Genomic DNA, 20,083 nt, shown 5'->3' with positions numbered 1-20,083 from the left:
TCTCAAGTTCGAACCCATAATAGAGGCTTGAATTTTGGAGGTGGGACCTGGTGCGAAGTTTTTGGGACCTGGGGGCAGATCCTTCGTAAATGGCTTGGTGCTGGATTTGTAGTAGTGAGTAAGTGTCTTACTTACTGTGGCAAGACAACTGGTTGTTTAGAAGACATGTGGCACATCTGATTCCCCTTTGCCTCCTTCCATAACTGTAGGCTTCCTGAGGCCCTCACCAAATTCAGACACTGGCACTATGCAGAATGGTGAGTTAAAACAAACTGCCTTTCTTTACTAATTACTCAACCTTGGTTATTCCTTTATAGTAACACAAGTTTAATTACCCTTTGTGTTAAATTTCTTTGTTTTAATTCTAGCTCTGTCCTGGCTGTTTAATGAACAGCACTGCCATTTTTTTCTTGTGTACTCCTGATATTAACCATCATATTCGGAGAAAGAGTGCTTGTAAGTATTCATTAGTTAACACCTACTTAAAACTCTGCATGACACACGGTAAACGTTATAGACACATTAGCTGTCATTGGTAGCAATGTTAAATGTAATGAGAATTATTAGCTATCAATACTGTTAATGAATGTGTTTAAAGCACTATCAGAGAGTGTTAAATGGGAAAGTGTCATACCTGATTAAGTTTTTTAAAAATCACTCTGGCCTCCATGGAGACAAGGGGTGCAGTGAAGGTAGGATAGGGAGTTGGGAGAACACCTAACAGGCTAATGGAATAATCCATGTGGACAATGATGGGAGTCCAACAAATAGTAGCAGTAAAAGGGGCATTCGTTAATTCAGGAAATACATATGAAGATAGCCTATAATTGGAAAAAAAGTATCATTTTATATCTACTTCTATGTGCTTATTTGTTTATTTCTGGCTTTTTCTCTCTTTTCTTAGCTTATCTCTAGTTGACTGGCCTGATATTTTACCTGAATAGTTGACTTCAAATGCAATATTTATTTTTCAAAATGTGTTAAATCTAAAATGAAATATTGCATTAATTACACTCAATTTTTGTAATTTATAAATTTTTGTTTCAAAATATTTACTACCCAAGTAATTAAGAGTTCTCTATATCACATGCACTTCTTACTATCATTTGTATGCTTCTGCTCCCTGAAATAAATTAACCTCTTGATCCATATATGCTTTCTGAGCTTTATATCAAAAGGCTCACATTTCCTGCAAATAACTCCCTGTTCTCTCTGGGACAGAACATCTGGTTCATCCTCTTAATCTGAGTTTTGAACTTTTATATTCCTAAGAAACACCGGGGGAATCTTGTCCAATTGTGTATCCTGATTCAGTAGTCCTGGATAGTTACCTCACAGTTTGCATTTCAAACAAGCTGCCAGATCCTGTCAAAGCTGCTGGTCTGGAACACACTTTGGGTAGCGATATTCAAAATGTCCACTGAATCTTTAATGACCGTCTATAATATCAGAAGCTTCCATGCTGATTTCATTTTCATAGGTTTTCATCTATGTGCTGAAAATTAGCCAATTAATACACACATCTCTTGCCAAGAGCAGCAAAGTTCTGTTTAAGTTTATGCTTCCACTGAATTTGTATTTCTTAAGTGCAATTTTAATATAGATATATGTAGTTGATAAATAATTCTTGGCATACAAATTTCAGTATTCATAGGAAAAGGACAGGTTTTCATGAGAGTGTAGAAAGTTTTCCTTTTTCTTTTCCTAATGTGGTGGGTAATGTCTACAATTGATAGTGAAAGACTGCAGAAGGGATTGCTATTCTCAGAAGAGGTCTTACAGTGTAAGGACCATGAACTTAAGTGTCACAACTGATGAGGTCAAAGCTCTGTTTTATGCACACTTCCCCATCCCACTTTGTAGTTATGTTTTGTAAAGTTAAATTTGTGTTTGTTTATAACCTATTCAGTATACAAATTCCTTTGTTCATTGCTGGGCACTGAAATATTTAATGTAGAAGAAAATTGTCAAGGGCCATGTGGTTTGAGGTTGGTAAGAGGTTTTGCAGGGATGCTTGTCACAAAACTATGGTTTAATTTGCTCCCAATGAGAAAGATGCAGAGAAGGGCAAGTGAAGAAAGGACATGAAACTAAATGAAGTAAGCAACATACTAAATAACTCAACTGATTTTTATTATTGGTGTCCGCCTTTCATTGTTGGAGTAACATTATTTCCAAAGACGGTTTGATCTTTGTAACATCTCACTGGGTCTCCTGAGAATCAGATGGAAACATATCAATCTAATAAGAAATCATTGTGTTGCTGGGCACAGTGGCTCATGCCTGTTATCCCAGCACTTTGGGATGCTGACATTGGGTGGATCATTTGATATCAGGAGTTCGAGACCAGCCTGACTAATATGGTGAAACCCCGTCTCTACTAAAAATACAAAAACTAGCTGGGAATGGTGGCTTGTGCCTGTAGTCCCAGCTACTTGGAAGGCTGAGACAGGAGAATTGCTGGAACCTGGGAGACCGAGATTGCAGTGAGCCAGGATCATGCCACTGCACTCCAGCCTGTGTGACAGAGTGAGACTGCATCTCAAAAAAAAAAAAAAAAAAAGAAAAATTATTATGAGTCCTTTGAAAATACTTGAAAAAATAAGCATCACATTTGAATAACATAATATAGGATGCATTGACAACTTTCAGATTTGTTTCCCTCTGATTTTGAAATATTTTTTAAATGTTGGTAACTCTTCTGACAAAATACACATGCATACCAGGAAGCATCATGTCCACAATTACATGGAATCAAATAAGGGAAGTTTAAATTGTTTTTAAAAAATAAATAACGAGTTTTTAATTGATTCACACTAGCAAAATTTATTAAAAAGAAATAGGGGAATCAGTATATGTATATATGTCCCTTTTTATCTCCACAAAAAGCTGTGCCTTTCCAGGAATTCTTTTCCCCATTGTTATTTTTAAAATTATTTTTTTCTAATTTTTCATTTTTGGGGGTACAGAGTAGGTATATACATTTGTGGGTTCTATGAGGTTTTTTTTTTTTTTTTGAGATGGAGTTTTGCTTTTGTTACCCAGGCTGGAGTGCAATGGCACAATCTCGGCTCACCGCAACCTCCACCTCCTGGATTCAAGCAATTCTCCTGCCTCAGCCTCCCGAGTAAGCTGAGACTGTAGGCACGTGCCACCATGAGGTGTTTTGATACAGGCATGCCTTGTGTACTAAGCATATCATGGAAATTGGTATCTGTCACCTTAAGTGTTTATCCTTTGTGCTATAAACAATTCAATTATACTCTTTTAGTTGTTTTAAAATGTACAGTTTTCATTTTTTGACTATAGTCACCCTGTTGTGTTAGCAATAGTAGGTGTTATTCATCCTTTCTAATTATTTTTTATACCTATTAGACATCTCCACTTCCCTCCAACCCACTGCTTGCCTTCCCAGCCTCTGGCAATCATCTTTCTACTCTATGTCTCCATGAGTTCAATTGTTTTTATTTTTAGCTCCCACAAATAAATGAGAACATATGAAGTTTGTCTTTCTGTGCCTTGCTTATTTCGCTTGACATCATGACCTTCAGTTCCATTTTTTTCTGCTTGACTGATTCTGCTATTAGGAGACTATCATGAGTTATTTAATATGTAAGTCGTCTTTTTCAACTCGAGAATTTCTGCTTAATTTTAAAAATTATTTTAATCTTTTTGTTAAATTTATCAAATAGAATTGTGAATTCCTTCTTCATGTTATCTTGACTCTCTTTGAGTTTCCTCAATACAGCTATATTGAATTCTCTGTCTAAAAAATTACAGATCTCTGTTTCTCCAAGATTGGTCCTTGGTGCTTTATTTAATTTCTTTGATTACAACATGTTTTCCTTAATGGTCTTGATGCCAGTTGATGATTGTTGGTGCTCGGGCACTTATTGTAGTCTTCTCTGTCTGGGATTCTTTGTACTCACACTTCTTGGGAATGCTTTCCAAGTATTAAAAAAAGACTTGGGTATTGTAATCTAGATATGCTTATAGTAATAGGGCACCCCAAATCCAGTAATGCTGCAGTTCTTGAAGACTCTTAGAGGTACCACTTTGAGTCTTAGATATGATCTGGAAAAATTCACCAGATTACTGGAAACGTAATCTCATTTTCTTTCCTTACTTTCTCCCAAACAAATTTCGCTCTCTGTGATGAGCCAGCTGGTGCTGGGGATTGAGTGACAAAAGTACTCCTGTGGCCACCACCCCTAAAACTGCATTGGGTCAGACTTGAAGCCAGCAAAGCACTGGATCTCTCCCAAGGTCTGCTGTAGCCATTACCTGGCTACTGCTTATGTTTTTTCAAGCCTTTAGGTCTCTACTATCAGTAGGAAGCAAAGCCAGCCAGCCTTAAGTCATTTCTTTCAGGGCAGTGAGTTCCCCTGGTCCCACGCAGGTCCAGAGATGCCTTCTAAGAGCTCGGGACTGCAGCCAACAACCTTAGAAACCTAGCTGGTGTTTCATTCCACTGTGACTAAGCTGGCCCTCGAACCATGAGACACAGTCTTTCCTACTCTTCCCTCCCCTTTCCACAGGCAAAAGAGCCTCACCACATGGCCAGCACCACCAGAGGCCCGCAGGGAGTACTGCCAGGCTACCACTGATGTTCACTTAAGGCCCAAAGGCTCTTCAGGCAGCTTGTGATGAATGCTGCCAGGCCTGGGACTCACCTTCAGGGCAGTGTGTTCTCTTCTGGTTCAGGGAAGGTCCAGAAATGCTGTCCCATAGCCAAGGCCTGTAATCAGAGACTTCAAGAGCCTACTTGATACTCTACTGTGGCCAAGCTGGTATCTGAGGTTCAAGATGAAGTCCACTTTACTTGTCACTCTGGTTTTCTGAAAGAGGAGTCTTACCACAGCCATCACAAGTGAGAATGTGCTGGGTCTCACCTGAAGCCATCACAGATGGCTTCAAGGCCCATGTTCCAAGGCCCATGTTGTACTACCTCAGTATCACTGCTGGTTATTCAGGTCCCAAGGGTTTTTTAGTCAGCAAGTGATGGATTTTGCTAGGACTGGGTACTTCTCTCCAAGGTAGAGGGTTTCCTTCTGGTCTTCAGTGTATCTAGAATTGTCATCTGGGAACTGGCACATGGAATTGGGGCCTCACAACTCTGACTGATGCCCTGTGCTACTGTGGCTGAATAAACATCCAAGATGAAAGACAAAAATCCTCTTTATTATTTCCTGTCATTTCCTCAAGAGAAAGAATGGGGTCTCTTTTGAAGCCATGAGCTGTGTGGGGTTGGGGAGAGGTGGTTGAAACACTTTTTAGCCTCCCTGGCTGGTGTCTCAGTAGTTTGCATGCCCTCCAAGTCCACTAGCTCTGAGCCCAGTTCAGCTCTAGGACTTGCAGTCCTTGTGTACTAGACTGCCCTTCCAGTTTATTTACAGCCCCAGGGTACTTCAGTTCGCATTTGCAAGTCTTACTGGAACTCAAGTTCTGACCACTGGGATATGAAATTCCCCTCTGTCTGGGGCTGGTCTGAATGCTCTGTCTGTGGGCAGATATCAGCTGAGTTCAGCTCACTTTCCACTATGACATGGAACCCCTGAATTCAATGCAAAATCTTAAAATTGCTAGACTCACCTCCTCCCAAGTACACAGATTTCTCTGCAGCATGAGGCCGCTGTGGGATGCTGGGGAAGGGGTAGCATCGACAGTTGAAGACTGTCTTTTCTCCCATCATCAGTGCCTCTTTCAACAATATGAAGTCAAAACCAGGTACTGTGAGTGCTCACTTTATTATTGATTCTTATGAAGATGTGTGTGTGTGTGTGTGTGTGTGTGTAGATAGTTGTTGAACTTGGTGTTCCTGTGGAGAGGAGAATTGTTGTGTGTTTTTTTTTATTCCATCATCTTGCTCCACCTCTTCTCCACTGTGTCTTCCATTATTTTCTTTTCATGGTTCTAAACAATCTCTAGTATGGCTCTTTTGGCAAGACATAAAAGCTCATGCAGATATTTTATTGTGCTGCTGTTACACTGGAATGTGTGCAGAATCACCATGGGCATTTTCATCATCACTGCTATCACCAATATGATTAGCAGAAAAAAAAATAAAATCAAGAAAACCGTAATATGATAGGAGAATCTGAAGATGTAAACTTTTACATAATTGCAGTGTTTCATTAGTTGCCACTAAGCCATTTACTTTGAGAAACACACATGCTAAATGACCTAGAGGCAAAATAACATAAAGTGATTCATGTTAAATTTAAATTTTGCATCTGTTTTTCAGTTAAGATTAAGCATATGAAATTCAATTAAATGCAGTTATATATACTTTTAATTTCACGTTTATGCAAGAGTTATGAGCTTGTCTGTTTTTACACTGTCATAATTGCAAATAGAAATAGAAACTGTAAACTCTGAAATATTTCAAATAATATGAAAGGGTTGCTTTTAAAATATCTAGCACCATAATTGTTGATGGTTAGGGAAATCATTATTTAAAAGATCGAAAATTATGTATTTTATTTTTAAAAAGCTTGTGCTGATATAATTAGACATTTCGAAATATGGTAATGCATGAATGCACACTTGTTGTGTGAGCTTGCATGGGTATATGTATGTACTACAACATATTGAAAATTTATATCGGTTTTTACCCTAAACTGAAAGTAACTGTACAGTAGTAATTAAATAGAAAGAATTTAACTATCATTTTCCTCATGACTGTAACATATTAGAAAAAAAAACAGCACAGAGCGGAATAGAGACTTATTTGAAAGCATTAAGTGGCAAACAGAGCAAGACTACTTCTCAAAAATAAGAAGGAAAAACAACCACCACCTCAAATAGTTACCACAAACTAAGGTCTGACAGATGACCTTCTTCATTCAGGGTTTTGTATAGACTGGTAGATTTTGAAGCATGAGATTAAAAAACAATATTCTATCTGAAATTGCTCACTTGATACTCAATATGATTTGATTATGTTTATAAATATTGAGTTGAATATTCCATATTTCACGTATGCTGAGAGAAATTGGCAGCAATGACCATATTCCATTGAATTACTTTTATAGTAGTCACTGTCCTTAAATACAAATATTGAGTAATATCTTATAAGAATTATAATGTTCCAAGTATCAAGGATACGCTTTGCTATAAGGCACACTTCAGCATACCAGGGAGCGGTTATGAATGTTCTTAATATGCTAACAAGAATGAACAAGAGCCACTCATTCATGATAAAGGTAGGGAAAGAGAGAAAACAGACATTAATATAATACCTGCATTCCAGTACCCCCTTCACCTCTGAAACTTCTTTTTTAACCTTTATTTTATCTCCTTTTTCTTTCCATTTGTTTCTGAAATTGTGATTGCTATATTATCATTGTCATTATCTAACTCTATATCTCTTTTCTATCTCTCCATCTTTTCACTACTGGGGAATTTCTATGACTTTACAAATAAAATGTAAGGTTTTATTTAATTAAATAGCTTTTGCAAAATGGTATTTTATGAAAATATTTGAATATTCTTAAATAATGATTCTTTGTACAAAGTAATACAATTTGCTGAATAATTTATTTTAGATTTTTTTGAAGTCAATTAACAGTGACTAGGTTATAAGTATATATTAACAGAAGAAAGTCAAAAGAGAGATCTTCATTTCTCTGAAAATATGTTCAGAAGTGTGTATTATGTATACAATCATGCTCTTTCCTAGAAGGGAAAATTAATTATAAACCATATGGTTAACATAGAATGAGAAAAGAATACAATTAAGATTTATTTTTCAGTTTGAACAGTAATAAATTTATTCCTTATTTCCTTTACAATTTAATTTGTTCCAGATGGTTCCAATAAGCCTATTTTTACTCTAACTCTCATTTCAATGGAACAATATAGTTCTGCCACGCTGTTTTTCAATTTGCTTTTGTATTCATGTTTTAAAACTAAGTTATTTGGTGTTTATGGAAAACTAAGCATTTTTAAAGCAAAAATAAAACAACATATTTCTCATTAAAAATAGTAATTTAAAAATTACTTTTAAGCCCATGTCCATCTGTGGAATAAATATTTTATAATGTTTTACTCAGATCAACAGAGTACATAATAAAACTTGAGGATTCTAGAAATATACTGGAATATGTATGTCACAATGCCAATAATTGCTGTATTCCCCTGGAGGTATTATAGGTGAATAGTTATTTTATTCTACATTTCTACTTTTCCCTTGGTTTTCTACATGTGTTAGTTTTCTAAGATAATCATAATCAACCAATCGTAATAACTGTCTGTGCCAAATGTCAAAGATGACTATAAAAGTGGAAAACCTTTCTTTTCAAAAATAAAAAACTTACAAGAAAGTCAAAATGGCTCAAAAGATAATTGCCAATAGAAATTGGTAGTTAATTCCAGATAAAGAAACATAAATGTTTATAAATGTAATGTGAATAAACTTTACACATAAGTATCACCTGTACCAAAATAACTTATTTGAAATTCAATGATATCAATACTCTTGTATTGTTTTTATATGTCAGTTTCTATATGTCACATATGTATAATTGTTTACTTATAAACAATTTAAAAATACTTCAATCATTGAGACAATGGCAATATGATAAAAATGAATTACGAATATAAAAAATATCCAAAAAATGAGTTAGCTAATTAAGTACTTACAAATGAAATCTATGAAATCAATACAAGTTTGCAAAGATCTAGTGTTCAAGTGATTGCATATATTTTTGAAATGCTAAAAACTAAACAGCTTAATAATAAAAAAGTATATATGGATGTATGTGTACATATATGAACATACATATGTATATGGATATTAGATATATAACATTGGTAGCTAAAAAAAGTCATTTCATTAAAAAAGTGAATATGTTTAAATTAAGAAAGTAGAATTCACAGACACCTTTTCCTTTAGGATGAATGCATACATATCATCTTGAATATATTTAATGTTTGTTTTTTGACTAGTGAACTTGACTAATTTAAGAAGACTAAGAATTGATTTAACTCTAAAATTTTGCCTAGCTGTCACAAAGAAAGTGCTGCCAAATTTGCCTTAGTGCCATAAACAATTAGCAAACTGGACAAGATATATGAAGAAAAACTTATTAGAAATCAAGTGGAGCTGAACACCAATTCCTCAGATAATAGAAATAAATAAAATTAGCACAGTGGTTTGCTGGTGAAACAAGTGGTTTACACACACACACACACACACGCGCGTGCACACACACACACACACACAAACAAGAACCAAACATCAAAACATCAAGCATACCTTGATCTTTAGCATTTGCAGTTTTCGTGTGTTACAAATACTCATATAATGATTGAATATGTTTCTAATTTATGTTTCTGAAAATAATGTGGTACATACAATCAGATATTGAGAAAGTTCTGAGTGGTCTTCAGCGCACAACTGAGTAAGCTCTATAGTTTTCTAGTTTTTGACCTGGACGCACTTTTCAGATCACAATGTAGTGTTACTCAAAGCATAGAAAGGAACCCTGACAGAGTCAAGAAAAAAGATAATGTATTAGGTGGAAGCTAAGTTGCCTGGATTTTACAGGACAGAGTCTCAGAAGTTGTTTAGAGAAAGAAGTCCGGAAGTTTACATACTGGTCTCCTCAAGTCTTTAGCTGAGTAACCCAGCTATATACCTAAGGGTAAAACACTGCAAAGTGACCACTGGGATCTGTAAGCTGAAAAGTTGCCAGACAGGTCAAGGAGCCATTCTGATTTTGATGAGAGTAAGTTCACGTCAAGCATAGTAGTGACCCTAGGAGAATTATTTCTTGAGAGTGGAGCCAACATAAATGTAGTGTAGAAGCTAGTCTAGACTAGCCCTTGGAAGGGTTATCAGCAAGTTTCAGGAAGATCAAGTTGATGAATAAATAGCTTAGAACCTGCCAAAACAAAATCTCACAGAGTTTTGTAGTATAATTAAAGCTCCAAAGAATATAAGATGCATTTTAAAAATAGTTTCTAACTTACTTTATATAGGTTATAATATAGTATATTCATATAAATGTTTCCTCACTATTGTCACATTTGTTTGAGAAATACTGATATAAATCATTTACATAATATTTTTACTTACCATCTCTTTTTCTCTACCCTTTTCTAGTTGAGGTTATTTATTTGAGTTTTTGTTATTTCTGTATCTTTATGAGTTTATGTTTAATATTGGCCTTTTAAAAGAATGAAGTTTCTGGACATTGGCCTTGGCAAAACATTTATGACTAAGTCCTGAAAAGCAATTGCAACAAAAACAAAAATTAACAAGTGAGAGCTAATTAAACTAAAAGAACATTTGAACAACAAAATAAACTGTCACAGAGTAAATAGGCAACCCACAAAATGGGAGAAAATATTTGCAAACTATGCATCTCAGAAAGGTCTAGTATCCAGAATCTATAAAAACTCAATGAGCAAAAATCAAATAATTCTATTAAAAACTGAGCAAAGGACATGAGCAGACACTCCACAAAAGAACACATACAACTGACCATCAAACATGAAAAAATGCTTAACACCACTAATCATCATAGAAATGCAAATCAAAACCAAAATGAGATACTGTCTCAGACCAGTCAGAATGGTTATTATTAAAAAGATTAAAAAAACAAAACAAAACAAAACAGATGCTGGTGAAGCTGTGAAGAAAAGAGAACACTTATATACTGTTGGTGCAAATGTAAACTAGTTCAGCCACTGTGGAAGCAGTTTGGAAATTTCTCAAAAAATTTAAAACAAAACTGCTATCTGACCCCACAATCTCATTATAGAGTATATATCCAAAGAAAAATAAATTGTTGTACAAAAAGGACACAGGCACTCATATGTTCTTAGAGAGACATGGAATCAACCTAGGTGACAATGAATGGTGGATTGGATTAAGAAAATGTTGTACATATACACCATAGAATACTACACGGCTATAAAAACAAATTAAGTCATATCCTTTACAGCAAAATGGATGCAACCGAAGGCCATTATTCTAAGCAACTTGATGAATAAACAGAAAACCAAATACCACATGTTCTCACTTACAAGTAGGAACTAAACATTTATTATTTATTGACATAAAGATGTAATAAACACTAGAAACTACTAGAGGGGGTGGGGATGCTAGCCTTTGAAAAATGACCTATTGGGTACTGTGCTCACTTTTTGGGTGACAAGATTATTTGTATCTCAAACCTCAGCATCACCCAATATACCCGTGTAACCAACCTGATCATATAAACCCAATATCTAAAATAAAAATTAAATTTATAAAAAAATTAAAAGTACAAGAATTAGGGTTTCTTAATTTTATGCCTGCTTGTTTTTCTTTTGAACTAACACATGTTATGTGCATTAGAAATTATACTTGGTTATTTTTTCAGAAAGTGTATTTTTTACATTATTTAATTCCTCAGTTAATTCATTTTCACATTTGGTTCTTTTCTGATACATACAAGAAGAAATATATATATATATATACATGTATACATATATATATACATATATACACACATATACACATATATATATACGTATATATATACACATATATATATACGTATATATATACACACATATATATACACACACATATATATACACACACATATATACACACATATATATATACACACATATATATATACACATATATATATACACACACATATATATACATATATATATATACATATATATATACACACACACACATATATATATATTTTATTTTTTCTCATAGTAAATTTTAGGCCTTATATTTCCAAAGTCTTACTGTGAACTTTACTTAGAATAATTACTGATATTTCTTCATGGTTTAATTTTCGTGTATTTCTCTGAAGAGCAGCCTTGGTTTTGGATGCCATGAAAGGTTCATTATATTGCATCTACTTTATATGTTTAATCATTCATATTGATTTAGAATTTGTGTTTGTCAGTTGTGGAAATCAAGAGTTTACAAAAAGTTTATGGAAATGTATATTACGATAAAAACTATGCATAAATTTCAACTTTTTGGAGAAAAATACATATATGCTAGCTTTTCACAACGTCTAAACAGCATCCAGTTGAAGGCACCGAGAAGAATGAGACATCAGTTTGAAAGGAGCCTCTATTAGAGCAACTAGAATTGTGCTAAAACTGAGGTAAGAACAAACTTCAAATTTATGGTGAAGCTTGGGTAGAAGAATGACGTAATTGCTGATGCTCTACGAAAAGTTTATGGGGATAATGACACAAAGGAATTATCAGTTTGCAAATGAATAATTCATTTTAAGTGATGAAACAACATTGAAGATGAATCTTGCAGTGGCATACAAGTTAAATCAATTTTCAAGGAAAAAAAATCATGTTTGGCCCTAATTGGCAAGCCTATTATTATGATTAAGAGCAGAACCAATAGCCAACATTATAGATATCTCAATTGGTTCAGCTTACATCTTTCTGACTGAAAAATCAAAGTTGAGCAAACTTTTCACTTGATAGGTGCCAAAATTGTTGCACCCAGATCAGCTACGTATAAGAGCCGAGTTTTCAATGGAAATTTTAAACATGTAGGATCAAGATCCTAAAGCATCTTTGAAGAATTTTAGCAGCAGATGAAACATGGCTTTACCAGTATAATCTTAAAGACAAAGCACAGCCAAACCAATGGCTGTAAAGAGATGAAAGTGGTAGTGGTCCAGTCATAAGCAAAAGTAGGCTGGTCATCAGCAAAGGTGGTGGGAACAGTTTTGGGAATGCTCAAGGAAATTTACTTGTTAACTTTCTAGAGGACCAAAAAACAATAGCATCTGCTAATAATGAGAATATTTTGAGAATGCTAAAGCTTCAGAAGAAAAACACCTGAAAAAGCTTCAGTAGAGAGTCCTTCTCCAGCACAACAATGTCCTGCTCATTCTTCTCATCAAACAAAAATAATTTGGAAAAAGTTTCAATGGGAAATCATTAGGCATTCATCTTACAGTCTTGATTTGACTTTTCATGTTTCTTATTGCTTTGTAATAATAAAAAATCTATAAGGACACTCATTTTCGTTCAGTTAATAATATGAAAAAGATGCATTAACATGCATTAAATTCCCAGGAGTCTCAGTTCTTTAAAGATGGACTGAATAGCTGATATCATTGCTTAGAAAAGTGCCTTGAACATGATGGAACTTATATTGAGAAATAAAGTTTTTCTTTGAATTCAATTGTCCCATAAAATTTTTGAGTCCCCTCAAAATGTAACCATGTTTACTTTTAAATAGTTGCATTAAAATTTGTATGTAGCTATCACTTGCCCTTTAGAAATCGAAATCACATTTCTTTGGATGAAGAAAAACTGTTAAGAACTGTTTAACCTTTTCCACAAGAAAAAGTCATAGTGAATGTAATTTTAATTTTTTATGTAAATCCAGAAATATGGTTATGAAGTGTGACCTGTGTTGTTACTTAACACGTAACAGAAAGTGCTAGTAACAGTGGAAAGAACTGAAGTCCCTTGGGTACTGTAGAATTCCCTCCTCTTAAAAAAATGTAGGAATGCTAGTTGACCATTCATTATTTGTATCTTAAACCTCAGCAGCACCCAATATACCCTTGTGTATCAACTCCTAGCTTCTTAGCTGTCATTCTGTGTTTTTCCTATCTTTATGGCCTTTTAAAAACTGAGTTAGCTAAAATTATTTGTTTGCTTGTTTAGTTTTTGGAAGATTTTAGGACCTCCTTATTGTTTTTTGTGTTACGAAATTTCACCATAGCATGAACCAATGTAAGTTAATACTGAAGTGGACATTTTAATAGGAAGACTGATACTATTCTACAATTCTGAACAATTTTTATTCTATTTATTTATTCATCTAATCTCTATCTCTTTCCACCTTACATTTTTCCCACTTCTATCATTTTCTCTCTTACAATTTAATTCCCATTGCATATATATTTAAAACTACACGATCAACTTCATGTCTCAACATTTTTTTATTCTTTAAAACTCCATAAAGTTTAGATCTGTACTTGGGAAATGTATATTCATCCACATACTCTAACCTGCTTTTATAGTTTGTTGCTTTTTTATTAATCCCACTTATGTTTTAATATTTATATTTCAGTCAAATTTTTAGGTATTACAGATGTCTTTTATGTAATATCTATAAGTTTTAAAAATCATTATTAATATAATATTAGTAATTTTCTACTTGCTTTGTTAACATTTAACCTAAGGCATTAGTTCTTATTTTGAGTTTTTTATCTTTCATTATTGGTTTCAGTTTTCCTAAAACGTTTGGTGATTTATGGTTAGTTTAACTATTAGTTCTTGCAACCAATAGTGAGGAGAAGATAAATATGATGTTCAAAAGAGCTCATTAGGGTGATAAAAGAAATAACGGGTCTGAAAAGTAGACTAAGAAGAACAAGGAGAGTGTGAGAGAAAATATATAGAAAAAGGACGTGTTAGAGGAGCCAACTGAATTGACAGTTTCTTAATTGGAGCAATTAATAGTGTCAAGTGTTGCTAAAATATCAAATATAATAAGTTGAAAAATAGATTTAGAAAACTAACTTATTGTTTCCTTCAAAGAATGTTAAATGATAAGACCAGGTTTCAGGATTAAATGGGTTGAGACAAATGGGGAAAAACAATGTTTGAAGTAGGGTGTGGTGGAAAGGAGAGTTTGAGACTTTATATAGAGGTATTTGAAGAATTGAGTGAGAGAGATTCTGGGCTTGGTTTTAATGGAAAAAAAATTAAGTTATCAAGAATGATTTACTTGAGAAAGAATGGTTGAACATCCAAGTGAAGAAATGAAATGGCATAAATTCTAGTTGGTTTTTAATAAGACAGGAAGCAAAGAAACTTAAAACACTGGTGGAAAATTTCAGATTATTTAAGAGTGAAAGGAGCTTCTATATTGTAATGGGAGGACAAGATTGTAGACTGATTTAAGATATGGATGAATAGTCAGAAGATGAAACATCTTTAAGTGAAGTTTACGTTTTCTAAATGAAAGTAGGAGGACTGGCCAGAAGCTGATATTAAAGAATTTGGGATTTGGAGACGTTGTGCATAATTATGCATACAATTGAAATGAAACAAAGAGTGAATATATCAGAAAGGCACATTTCTGGTTAGGTGCTTTGAATGTCTAGAATAATTAAATAATTCTGTTGGGAAACTTGATTTGACATAATCCAGCTCCTTGTGGTAGCTGCAGAGGGTGTGATGAGTTAGTTGCATTTAGAATTGGATTATTTTAATGAGTAAAGTGAAAAAAGAAAGGTGCAAATAATTTAGCAGACAAGTTTATTCAACATTAATTTGATTCATAAATAATAATTAAGCACTTAAAATGGGCCAGAAACACATCTAAGTGACATTGATTTAACAGTGAAAATATACTTTTCTTTTTCTGGAACTCACATTCTGATGAATTGATAGGTCTATTATTTTAGGTGACAATAAATGCTTTAAAATGTGGGACAGGAAATAATGAATGGTTGGAATAATATTTTATAGATCGTGTTCAGAAAAGGCCTGCAAAAGATAACATTTGAGCAGAAAATTGACTTACATGTAGGAATAATTATATGTGGAAGGGAAGGCAGGAGGTATAAGGTATGGAATGCAAGTGCAAAGGTCTAGATGATAGACTTGTGATTAAAAAAAAAAGAAGAAAAAAAAAACAGCAAGGGAACTAGTATAGTTAAAGGGAAATGAGCCAGAGAGAGGGAGGAAAGACATAACATCAAAGAGTTAACTGAGAAGCAGATTGTTTCTGAACTAATAGGGATTTGAAAAAAGCTTTAGATTTTAATAATATTGAGATGCAAAGACCTTGGAGAATTTTAGGCAGAGAAATGACATAGGACAAACAGATTTGATGTCTCATGATCAGCTTCTGTATGAAAAATATATTGTAAGGTCAAGAATTGATATGGGAAGACAAGTTAGGAAGACATTGTCATGGTTAAGTCAAGGCTAAGTAGGAGTATTGAAATGATGGCCAGAATTCGTTATTCAGTGTGTTCAGAATCATCTTTCTGAAAGAAAACCGAGATATGTTCTTGTCATTGTTTTGCTTAAATTTCATCACTAACTTTCCATTTTCCTCAATATGAAGTCAAAATTTTCCAACAGATATTTCAGGAACATTTTCTACCTGCCCCGTGTTTGCCTCTTGTCATATCTTTAGGACACCAGTAACAGACTTAATTTTATGTATCAAGAAACTTCTTTTCTGGACTTTCTAAGATGATTTTATACTATCTAGTGAATACTCATCCTGTTCATTCCATCTCTGTCATAAATTTTCCTGGCAAATTTCTACATATCATCAGGTCTTAACCTAAATGTAACTTCCTCTAGAAAGTCTTTCATCACCTCATCTACCATATTAGGAAGTGCTCTGTGATTTTCATAGTACCTTGCATTCTGCTTTCTGACGTGTATTAGGCTTTATTCCTATTTCCTTTTTGACTTCACTCTCTTAATGGCTGACATTTTTTCTCTCTTTCACCAGAATTCTATTCCTAAGCTTTTGAGCAGTTGCAGGTACTTAGTAGAAAAAGTAATTGTTGAACAAATAAATATGTATCCCCATATTTGATTTACTATATATTTCCGTCAAACTAGATTTTTATTCTATACAGATTAAGGATATCACTATTTGTCTTAGCTGGAGATGCTATAATAAAATATCACAAACTGGGTGGCTTAAATAACGAACAAATATTTCTCTCTGTTTTAGAGCCTGGGAAGTTCAAGATGGAGGCACCTGTAGATTTGTTGTCAGGTGAGGTCTTCTTTCTAGTCTGAAAATGGCCTTCGCGTTGTATCCTCCTGCCTCCTAATGAAAAATTTCTCTCATGTTTCTTCCTATTAGGGCACAAATTCCATTCGTGAGGGTTCCATGTTCATGACCTAATCATCTCCCCAAACCATCATATTGGGAGTATTTTAATATATGAATTTTGAGAGGACACAGACATTCAGTCCATAACACTATTTATATTAACATGTGAGATGCTTTTATTTGTTTTTACATCCACAACTAATTGATCAAGACATGAATCATTTAGCTTTTAAATGCTCTGTTATCCTGTTCTCTTTAAAGTTATTTGTTCTATGGAGATGAATATTATGTGATAATATAACTCTAAAATATTATCACTTTCTCAGATATGCCACATACCATTTATGATCTACATGGATATATTTTATTTAAATAGGGAGTCTTACTGAAATGTTGGCCAAGTCATGCCATAAGGTATTTTATATTAAATTTCTTTTGTTGAAGAAATATAAGACAGAATTATTGGTCCAGGTAAGTACTTAACACAAGGTTTTATTCAACGAAAGACAAAAAAGTCTCAATATTAAAAGAGAAGATGATTTAAAAATAATTTTCCTTAGTCTGTTTTGTATTCTGAAAAGAATTGAGGGGAAAAATAGTGAATCTATAAATACTTTTTGTTCCTACTAGAAGTAGCACAACACAAGATGTATTTGTGTTAAACCACAGCTATTATTGATTAGGGATTATTTTGGACACTCTGAGAATTCTCACAGATGTTTGACTCTGTTTACTAATTTTTCGTGTATTTGTTTTGTTCCCACTCCCTTTGAGGAGCAAGCAGAGGCTCCTGAGATGCCGTGTATCTAAGATGATTTGAAGAACGGCCTAGTTTTATCAGCTCTACCATAATTGCTTTAGAGAAAACTAATCCTGAGAACCTTTTGCTTGAAATTCCTTGAGTTTAGAACAAAAGAAAGAATGAGGAAAGTAAGGACTGTGTCATGTTTCTTATTTTGACCATAGTTTTCTTATTTATGAGCCCCAATTTGAAAGCTTGCAAATTTAAATATGCACCAAAAAGTCAATTCTACATATGCTGGGAAAGTTAGGAGCTATAATTCTTCATTCAGCAATTCAAACCAAGCCAGAAGCCATTCTAGAAAGGAGACCATATTTTAAATTATTTTATTTGAAATTTCTTTGTTTGTATACAGATGTAGCCCTGATTGAATGGTACTTATTTTTGAATGAGAGTATAGCCTAAGTTACTGTTTTTCCATTTGTTCTGTTCCATGATAAGGAGGCACTGAGAAATCTGGCAATTGCTAGCATAGACAAATATACTCTAAAATATCATTTAAAGTAAAAAAAAAATACGTGTACTTGTGCTCTCATTATTCTGTTTTAAGACTGCTATGTTAGAAAAACAGTTATTTCCTGCTTTGTCCCCCTTTATAAATTGTGTGAATGGATATGAAATCACATACTCCTTTTAATTAGTTTCATTTTTGACTCACTGAATAATCTATTGCCTTTTTGATGTAAATTATTATAAATATCCAAATAAAATTATCTTATTTATCTGTAAATTCTTGAGTTGAAAATAACATACACATATATAGTACTGAATTTCTAGTAATGACCATTTAGGTTTATTCAAAATATAAGAATATTTAATAATAGCTTATCTACAATTATCCTAGTAGGTTGAATTACAGAATACATCTTTCTTTCAGATTTCATTACAGCTTGTGAAACTTTTCTATTTCCAAGCTCTCTGCTATAGTGATATAGAGAAATATTTGGTCACATAAGATTTGTTGAGGGTGTCATCGTCAAAAACCAGTCATGGGCCGGGTGTGGTGGCTCAAGCCTGTAGTCCCAGCACTTTGGGAGGCCGAGGCGGGTGGATCACGAGGTCGGCAGATCAAGACCATCCTGGTCAACATGGTGAAACCCCGTCTCTACTAAAAACTACAAAAATTAGCTGGGCACGGTGGCGTGTGCCTGTAATCCCAGCTATTCAGGAGGCTGAGGCAGGAGAATTGCCTGAACCCAGGAGGCGGAGGTTGCAGTGAGCCGAGATCGTGCCATTGCACTCCAGCCTGGGTCACAAGAGCGAAACTCCGTCTCAAAAACAAAAACAAAAACAGTCATGACTGTCCATGTGAAGTAAATGAATATATTCCCAAATATAGTTTTATATCATAGCAATATTATAGTTTCTTTTTAAAAGGTTAATATAACTTCCTTTCTAATTAATAATGATATCTGTAATAAATTTTATAAAATTTATTTACTATAAATTCATCCATTTTAAGTGTACAATTTATTTTTATAAATTCTTTATATATATATATAATTTTGTAAATTTATAGAATTCTACAGTCATCCCCCCACAATCCAGTTTTAGAACATATCCATAAGTGCAAAAAGTTCCATTATCCCTGTTTTCAGTTACTCCCTGCTCTAGCCAACTAGTAATCTACTTTCTTTCTCTAAAAATTTGCTTTTGCTGAACATTTCATTTAAGTAAAATTCTATAATTTGGTCATTTGTATCTGTTTTCATCTGTTGTACATTACATTTTTGAGGTTCTTCCATATTATGACATGCACTTTGTTCGTTTTTAATATTGACTAATACCGTATTCTACTGTAGGGATATTGCAATATTTTGTTTATGGACTTACAAGCTGATGGATGCATGGATTATTTCCAGTTTGGGGCTATTTTGAAGAATACTGTTATAAACATTTGCATACATATATTTTGGTGAATGTATGTTTTTATTTCTCATGGGTAGAATTCTAGAAGTAGAATTGTTGGTATAGGGTAGGGTTATGTTTAATTTTTAAGGATGTACTACTTTCTCAGATTGGTTGTATCATTTTTTATAACCCACCGGTAATATTTGGTGAAAATATAAAGAAATTGAAATACTCATATACTGCTTGTGAATATGAAAAATGACTTTATTTCACCTTCCTTTTTGAAGAAAAATTTATCTGAATATTGATTATAGGTTAACAGATTATTTTGAATATGTTATTTATGCTACAACACTGCCTCTGGCCATGCTGCTTCACAGAAATGTCAGCTGTTAAACATAATGCTCCCTTCCCCCAGCCTCCTTCCCTAGCCTGTAATGAGCTGCTATTCTCTTTCTGCTTTCAATGTTTTGTCTTTGGCTTTGACTCTCAATAACTTGACTATAATGGTTTAGTTATGCATCTCTTTCTATGTTTCCTACTTGAGGTTTGAATTTTTTTTTTTGAATCTGTAGATCAATGGTTTTCATCAAATGGCAAAGTTT

At 33.7% G+C, this 20,083-nt stretch overlaps 1 long non-coding RNA gene across 6 annotated transcripts in view; it reads left to right on the top strand.

Annotated features, from left to right (window-relative positions):
* LOC118151586 (uncharacterized) overlaps positions 1 to 20,083 on the top strand; it is a 34,032-nt gene that overhangs the window by 265 nt on the left and 13,684 nt on the right. For 2 of the 6 annotated variants that reach the window (XR_004739976.3, XR_013532682.1), the window contains exons 2-3: positions 210 to 257; positions 16,721 to 16,765. This is a non-coding gene — a long non-coding RNA (uncharacterized LOC118151586). Of the gene's footprint in view, positions 1 to 209; positions 258 to 16,720; positions 18,959 to 20,083 lie in introns of those variants that run through there. The other 4 variants (XR_013532680.1, XR_013532681.1, XR_013532683.1 and 1 more) reach the window with 3 other exon arrangements.

The sequence above is a fragment of the Callithrix jacchus genome, chromosome 2 (assembly GCF_049354715.1).
Source record: "Callithrix jacchus isolate 240 chromosome 2, calJac240_pri, whole genome shotgun sequence".
NCBI classification, from domain to species: Eukaryota; Metazoa; Chordata; class Mammalia; order Primates; family Cebidae; genus Callithrix; species Callithrix jacchus.
The sequence above is the reverse complement of the archived record's forward strand: the minus strand, read 5'-3'. Positions and strand labels throughout refer to the sequence as shown.